Source organism: Pinus tabuliformis, chromosome 5_1 (assembly GCF_031772625.1).
Source record: "Pinus tabuliformis cultivar Carrire ecotype Pingquan chromosome 5_1, CPIR1, whole genome shotgun sequence".
NCBI lineage: Eukaryota > Viridiplantae > Streptophyta > Pinopsida > Pinales > Pinaceae > Pinus > Pinus tabuliformis.
Genome location: NC_142305.1, coordinates 566,229,907 through 566,238,547, shown reverse-complemented (window position 1 = coordinate 566,238,547; position 8,641 = coordinate 566,229,907). Strand labels below are relative to the sequence as shown.

General features: G+C 38.5%; 1 pseudogene; it reads right to left on the bottom strand.

Moving 5' to 3' along the window:
* Positions 1-338: 338 nt before the first annotated feature.
* Positions 339-8,641, bottom strand: part of LOC149166084 (cryptochrome-1-like) — a 66,533-nt pseudogene continuing 58,230 nt past the window's right edge.

Genomic DNA, 8,641 nt, shown 5'->3' with positions numbered 1-8,641 from the left:
CTTTGCTTCCCACCATTGCCAAATGGAAGTTGAGCCTTGTCCCATAACATATTTTTTATGTTGGTAAAGATTAGAAGAATCGACAACACATTGGAGAAATAGATGTCAATTCAAAGTTTAGATGTGAAGGTGCCTGCATATAATTTTTTTGAAAAAAACAGGAATAGGGTCAATATCCACAATACAACATGCTTAAATTTAAATTCTAGACAAATAGGATTGATGATTTGAACCACATCTTCATTATGACCATGTCTCCAGTTACCCATTGAATGATTGTGTAATTGTTACTGAAGAATATATTCAATTGTTCCAGGATTAGTTCCTACCTATGAGAACTATTGTGAATGTCTTGATAAAGACTATGACTAGATAGGTACAATTCTTCCACTACTTATATCATATTTCCCTTCGAAGATACTAGAATAATATGTGGTTGAATGAGATTGATTTTCTTCATCTAGGGCTTGCATTTGGTGTTAATGAGTAATCACATTTAGTAGATATTGTATTAAACCCCTTTTCATGGACCAACTGGACTATCCTAAATATTGTCGAGATGAGGCTATAGAAACTAATCCTAAATATTTATTAGAAGACACTTTTGCTTATTCAAATCAAGTAGAAGCTATAACCTCTCTCAAACTATAAGTTACATCTACCCTTTGCATCACATTTCTTATACTTGGCACCAATTGGTCATCTTGTGACCTTGCTATAAAAACTTTGTTGTTTCTAACTAACTCTCTATCAACATCCATATGTTCGAACATTGAGGAATTGGAATTTTCCAATGATTCTCCTAAAACTTATTCTGTGTCAATTTTCAAAGAAGCTGTAATAGTTGCTTCACGTTGCCACATTTTTGAAAGGGCATCTTGCAAGCATTCTTTAGCTACTGATTCTATAATGGGTGAGAAATATTTGGAACCCAACTTAACTCTAATAGAATGAATATCTTGTTTTGGTGCATCCCATGGATGATGTATCAACTTTGTGGGAAATCTAGCCAACTCTAGAATCTAGCAGTAGACATATTCTCATGATGGATTAAATTTATAGCATTCAAGCTATGGATAATCCCAAATACCCAAAATATGAACAGTCAAAATATTTAAATTAAATCCTAATTAATTTCATCCATGAATAATTTAAATGAAAAAAATTGTATCTTTTTTTAGAAAAAAATTTCAAATTATATTCTAGCATGTGTTGGGAGTGGTTTTTAACCTATTTTTTGCACATTATTTCCCCTATTTTGACCTTTCTGTCCCCCGGGCCTATGACTTTATATGACCAAATACCCTGTTTTCTTACCGTTTTAACCTATTCTACTATCATGTTACTTTGTTATATTTTACCGAATAATACGAGACTTTATTCCCTTTTGTGGCTAACTAGAGAGAATTGAAGAAGAATTTTGGGAAGTTCTTCTTTTCAGGTGTTGGCCCACGAGAACTAAGCTATGAAGTAGACATGAAGCAAGGATTAACTATAGGAAAGGGTAAAACGGTTCCCTATTACACCCTGAAGTGTTGTTATAGATTGCAGTTACACATTAGATGTTGTTACAGGTCATTGTTACACATTGGATGGTGTTACAGGTTTCTGTTACACATTCGATGTTGTTATAGGTTGCTGTTATAGGATGCTAATACAGCTCGTGTTGATCTGTTGTCACACCAACAGTAGTGTCGCCAGCTGTGTCGCATCATCCTGAACCACCACTCACTTGATGTTGTTGCACCGAAACTGGGAAATGTGATTACTATTCCACATAACAATTGTCGGTAGTAGGGATTGTCTACCTTTGAAACAACAACACTCAAGCAGTTGCAATCATAACTGATGTATATTTGTATTTAGCAATAGGTTGTAACTTCTCTATTTTTTATTAGCATGAGAATCGTGAGATTCTCATGACTGATCTATTTCTAATTTTGGGTTGTAATAACTATAAAAGACTATATTTTTCACGTATAGGAGATGGCATATAGAAGAGTATTGTTACGCTGCTTTTGTATTTTTTGATTTTATTTTGTTGTGTGTGGAGCATGATTGTTCAGAGGTCTTTGTTTCAGCCGGATGTATACCCCAGGAAGTTTGTACACCCCTCCACGCGGGGGGGTACAGGGGGGACTTGTCCCCCCGCAGGGGTCCGGGCCAGCGGTCCCCCGGCGGGGGCTCGGGGGCAACACCCTCGAAGCTAAAAACAAATGTAAAATTGCCTTGTAAAAGTATAGTAATTTCTAGTCAATCTGAGCCGTTCATTAGGCAGATGATCTGACGGTAGAACTTATGTTTATTTTAGGGTTTTTTTGCCCTAGAAGGAAACCCCTCTCTTTGTATGAGGGTATTGTATTGGAGGCTGAGATACAGATGTGTATTATGTGAGCAAGAAACTGAGAAGTGAGACTGTGAGAGAAAACAGAGGATATTACACCAGATTTGTTGTAGGTTTGTCTCTTCATTTTGCTGGATAATAGAAAGGAAGGACTGGCTATTCGGGGTGGACGTAGCCCAAACTGGGTGAACCATGTATATTTATGTCTCTCTTGTTTTATGCATTCTCTGTGTTTATATTTCTGCAATATTTTATGTGTTCCATTGCTCCGTAATATATAATTTTCTAACAACTGGTATCAGAGCCGAAGGTCTATTTGGCTGATAAACTCGCAGGAAAGAAGGGTTCTTGGTTCGACTGGGAGCAGTGGCAGAAGATGGTAAGTTTAGTGTCGAGAAATTTAATGGCCAAAACTTCTCGCTGTGGAAGACATAGATGGAAGGTTACTTGTATCAGAAAGATCTTTACATACCATTGGGCCGAAAGACAAAGATGCCGACGGGTATGATAGATGAAGAATGGAACCTTCTCGATAGAAAGGCACTCAGAACAATACGGTTGTGCCTCGCTGCATCAGTCACCTTCAACATTTCGAAGGAAACAACGATAGAGGGTTTGATTGAGGCGTTGTTGAAACTATATGAAAAACCCTCGGCCTCAAACAAGGTATTTCTCATGAAACGGTTATTTAATATGAAGATGTTGGAAGGTGGATCTGTTGCAGACCATTTAAATGATTTTAATACTGTTACAAGTCAGTTATGTTCTGTAGGGGTAAACTTTGATGATGAAGTTAGAGCTCTGTTATTCTTGTGCTCATTACCAGAAAGTTGGAATGGTTTAGTAATGGCCATTAGTAACTCTATGTCTAGATCTAGTACTTTAAAGTTTGATGATGTTGTCGGTGCTATCCTTAGCGAGGAAATGCGACAGAAAAGCTCCGGTGAGACATCGGGTAATGCTTTGAGTGCAGAGTCTAGGGGAAGAAAAATGGAAAGAGGAAAGAGCTCAGGATATCGCAGTAAATCAAGGAAAGGCAGATCCAAGTCCAGATCGGGGATAGTGTGCTGGAAATGTGGAAAGAAAGGACACCTAAAGAAAGACTGTAGATCTTGGAAGGTAAAAGAAGGAGATGCACAGCAAGAAAACAATCACGAAGCAAATGTGATAGGTGAGGTGTTACAAGATGCTTTGATTCTTTCTTTCGAAAATATTACTGATTCCTGGGTGGTAGATTCAGGGGCCTCATTCCATGCCACGCCTGATAAGAAATACTTTCATGACTATGTTCAAGGAGATTTTGGACAAGTTTGTTTGGGTGATGATAAACCCTGTAAAATTGTTGGAATGGGTAAGGTTCTTGTAAAACAACAGAATGGAAACCAATGGCTACTAAAGGAGGTAAGGCATGTCCTAGATCTAAAGAAAAATTTGATTTCAACAGGGCAACTAGGCGGTGAAGGTTGTGTGACAACTTTCACAGATAAAGCTTGGAAGGTCACCAAAGGAGCCCTGGTAATAGCAAAAGGTGAAAAGGTTGGTACATTGTATTTATGCAATGGTATTTCTAACTTTGTTAATGCTTTAACTTCTAAAGGAGCAGATGCAGCATTATGGCATCATAGGCTCGGACACATGAGTGAAAAGGGGATGAAGATTCTTCACTCAAGGAATTTTTTACTGGGTTTGAAGAATGTTGATTTGGATTTCTGTGAGAATTGCATTTATGGAAAACAGAAGAGAGTCGGATTTCTCAGAGTTGGGAAAGAAAAGAAGAGCAAAAAATTAGAGCTTGTGCATACAGATGTATGGGGACCTGCTCAGGTATCATCTCTCGGTGGCTCTCGTTATTATGTTACTTTTATTGATGATGCAACTAGAAAAACTTGGATTTATTGTATTAAGAATAAATCTGATGTATTTGATACTTTCAAGAAATGGAAAGCTTTGGTTGAGATTGAGACAGGAAAGAAATTGAAGTGTCTTAGATCAGACAATGGAGGTGAATATTGCAGCAAAGAGTTTGATAAGTACTGTTTAGAACATGGAATTCGCAGAGAGAAGACAGTTCCAAGAACACCACAAGAAAATGGTGTGTCAGATAGGATGAAGAAAAGAATCATGGAGCGTGCAAGGTGCATGAGATTGCATGCAGGATTGCTTTTACAGTTTTGGGCAGATGCTGTAGATACTGTTGTTTATCTAATAAACAGAGGGCCTTCAAGTTCCTTGGATGGTGGTGTTCCGGAGGAAGCATGGATAGGTAAAAAGGTAAACTACTCTTTTTTAAAGCCTTTTGGTTGTGAGGCCTTTGTCCATATTGATAAAGAAAATAGAACAAAGCTTGAGGCAAAGTCAAAGAAATGTACCTTTATTGGATTTGGTGTTAATGATTTTGGTTATGGCTTATATGATTATGAAAATCACAAAATCATTAGGAGCAGAGATGTAATATTCAATGAAAAGGTCTTGTATAAGAATCAGTTGTAGGAAAAGAAAAAGGAAAAAGAAAACAAGGAATATGCAGTTCTTGATGAAATCACTGAAAAGGTAAAGTTGCCTGAAAATAATAATAATCGAAAACAACAACCACCATGATCCGGATTTAAACAGGAACGCAACAAATTACAGAGATAACCATATACACAAAGATGCAGCGGAAATAATACTTCATTTCATTAATGGAAAATACTGAAATATGCTTACAACCAGAAATGGAAATAAACCAGCTAGGGCGATGGTAGCTTGTCTCTGAGAAGAGATGTGGTGGCTACATGCCTCTGAACTGTGTTACAATGAGGCTCGAAGGCCTATTTATTGTTGAGAAACAATGGAAAACCCTTAACATTCCAAAACCTAACCCTAGGAGATGAAACGCCAAACTGTGGGCCCCGTTTGGGGGTAAATTGGTACACCAACTTCCCGGGGTCGTAACTTTGGCATATGATCTCCGTTTGACGCGTACAATAGCTCATTAGGAAGATCTATCCGAGCACTATCATTGTTGGAACGGGCAACATCGGTCCATTCCATGGACCCATGTTGCCCTTGGATTCCCCAAAAAACGTCGTTTAGGGCCTCAAAACGGCTCCGGAAGTTCAGGACCCAAAAAACTGCTAAAAATAGTAAGTTGTGCTACAATTAAGGAAACTGAAAATGTTGAGAAAGACAATGGTGGGGGTCCAGGTGGACTTGGCAGGTGGCCACCAATATCCACCTGGATCACACCACAATAGCAACAGGTACCCCAAACACCTGAAAGTGGTGTTAGAAGATCTACCAGGATAAGTAGACCCCCTGAACGATACTCTCCTTCATTATATTATTTATTGTTGACTGATTCTGGTGAACCTGAATGTTATGAAGAAGCAATGCAGGTTGAAAGCAGGAAGAAGTGGGAGGTAGCCATGGAAGAAGAGATGGACTCCTTAATGCATAACCAGACTTGGGATTTAGTCAGGTTACCTGCAGGAAAAACTTCATTGAAGAATAAATGGGTTTACAGGCTGAAGGAAGAAGATGGAGGAAAACAGAGGTACAAAGCTAGACTTGTGGTGAAGGGGTTTGCACAGAAGAAAGGTATTGATTTTGATGAAATATTTTCTCCTGTTGTTAAAATGACTTCAATCAAAACTATTTTAAGTCTTGTAGCAGCTGAAGATTTGCATCTTGAGCAGTTAGATGTAAAGACAACCTTTCTCCATGGGGATTTGGAGGAAGAGATATATATGCAGCAGCCACAACGATATGAGGTGAAAGGGAAGGAGAAACTAGTGTGTAGGTTGAAGAAGAGCTTGTATGGCTTAAAACAGGCTCCAAGGTAGTGGTATCTAAAATTTGACAAGTTTATGTCTGAACAAGGTTATACTAGATGTCACTCTGATCATTGTGTTTATCTGAAAAAGCAAAATGATGGCAGCTATATTATATTGTTATTGTATGTGGATGACATGCTTGTTGCAGGATCTAACATGCAGGAAATAAATGTATTCAAAAGAAAATTGGGAAATTCATTTGCAATGAAGGATTTGGGAGCTGCAAAACAAATCCTTGGTATGAGAATCACTAGAGACAGGAAAAATCGCAAATTAACATTGTCTCAGAATGAGTACATACAAAAGGTGTTGAAAAGATTTAATATGCACAATGCAAAACTAGTTAGTACACCTTTTGCTAGCCATCTCAAACTTAGTAAGGAAATGTGCCCAAAGACCCAAGAAGACATGGATTATATGTCTAAAGTTCCATATGCATCAGCAGTTGGAAGCTTAATGTATGCAATGGTCTCCACAAGGCCTAATATTGCACATGCAATGGGAGTTGTAAGTAGGTACATGAACAATCCAGGAAAGGAACATTGGATGGCAGTGAAATGGATTCTCAGATATTTGAAAGGTACTACAAATCAAGCATTATGGTTTGGTGGTGCAAAAATTTATCTACAGGGATATGTTGATGCAGATATGGCAGGTGACAAGGATAATAGGAGGAGCACTACAAGATATGTATTTAATGTTGGTGGAACAACTGTCAGTTGGATTTCAAAAATCCAAAGTGTTGTTGCACTTTCAACAACAGAAGCAGAGTATGTTGCTGCTACAGAGGCTAGTAAAGAAATGATTTGGTTACAAAGGTTTATGGGTGAATTGGGTAAGGAGCATGATATGGGCACATTATACAGTGATAGCCAAAGTGCCATTCATCTTGCAAAGAACTCAGCATTTCATTCTAGGACTAAACACATACAACTCAAGTACCATTTCATACGATCAGTGTTGGAAGAGGGAGAGTTGAAGCCGGAAAAGATACACACTAGCGAGATCTTGCAGATATGCTAACAAAAGTTGTAACCAGGGAGAAACTGAGAATGTTCTCAGTTTCAATTGGTCTTCAAGGATGACGATGAAGATGAGAAATAGCCAGGTCCAAACAGGAGTCATTGTCCAGCAAATGAAGCAGCGATGGAGTTTCTACAATCATTGTCCAAGTGGGAGATTTTTGTGTGTGGAGCATGATTGTTCAGAGGTCTTTGTTTCAGCCGGATGTATACCCCAGGAATTTTGTACACCCCTCCATGCGGGGGGGTGCAGGGGGGACTTGTCCCCCCGCGGGGGTCCGGGCCAGCGGGGGCTCGGGGGCAGCGCCCCCGAGCTAAAAAAAAATGTAAAATTGGCTTGTAAAAGTATAGTAATTTCTAGTCAATCTGGGCCGTTCATTAGGCAGATGATTTGATGGTAGAACTTATGTTTAGTTTAGGGTTTTTTTGCCCTAGAAGGCAACCCCTCTCTTTGTATGAGGGTATTGTATTGGAGGCTGAGATATAGATGTGTATTCTGTGAGCGAGAAACTGAGAGGTGAGACTGTGAGAGAAAATAGAGGATATTATAGCGGATTTGCTGTAGGTTGTGTCTCTTCATTTTTCTAGATAATAGAAAGGGAGGACTGGTTGTTCGGGGTGGACGTAGCCCAAACTAGGTGAGCCACATATATCTATGTCTCTCTTGTTTTATGCGTTCTCTGTGTTTATATTTCTGCAATATTTTATGTGTTCCATTGCTCCGTAATATATAATTTTCTAACATATTTTAATATCAATTATGATGGTGATGTTGTTACTGTCCTTCAACTGATTTGTTAATCACTTTTGTGTTCTTCCTGTGCCCTGCTGAGGAGGAAGGTCCCTCCCCTTTGGTAGGGATTGCAGTGATATAGGTAGTGTACATTGTAGTTTAGTTAATTGATTTATGGTTTTTCGTTCTTGCTATCTAAATCGTGGATTACATTTGTTGTTGTTTCAATTATATTATGATGTTACACCAAGTTAATTAATAGAATGAGAGTAACTCGCTGGAATAGATGTTAGTTCCTGTGTGGCCCACCTTTAATTTGATAGCTACGAGTTATGATTTAATTATGTAGAGTTTTCTTATATCTACACGCATGGTTTGATTCAGAAATTTAGATCAGCAACATCTTTCATAGTTTTCTGCATTTTCTTATTCTTGGCTGGAGTGTATTGGCACAGACAGTGTGAACTCCATTGAAATAGTGAGACCTACCCCAGGTTGAAAATTAATGTTGCAGTCTGAGTCAATTAAGGTTGATTAAAAAAACACTACATTTTGGAAAGTTGACGGTACAATTAGCCAAGTTGTTTGTTTGATATAGAGTGTTCATAGTCCTCAGTCGTTGGGTGGTAAGACAAGAGGTAAGAACCTATGCATTGCTCTAACATACCTGGGTAGGCTCGCCACTGTCGAAGGCTGATATACTTAGAGTGTGATTTAATACATATAC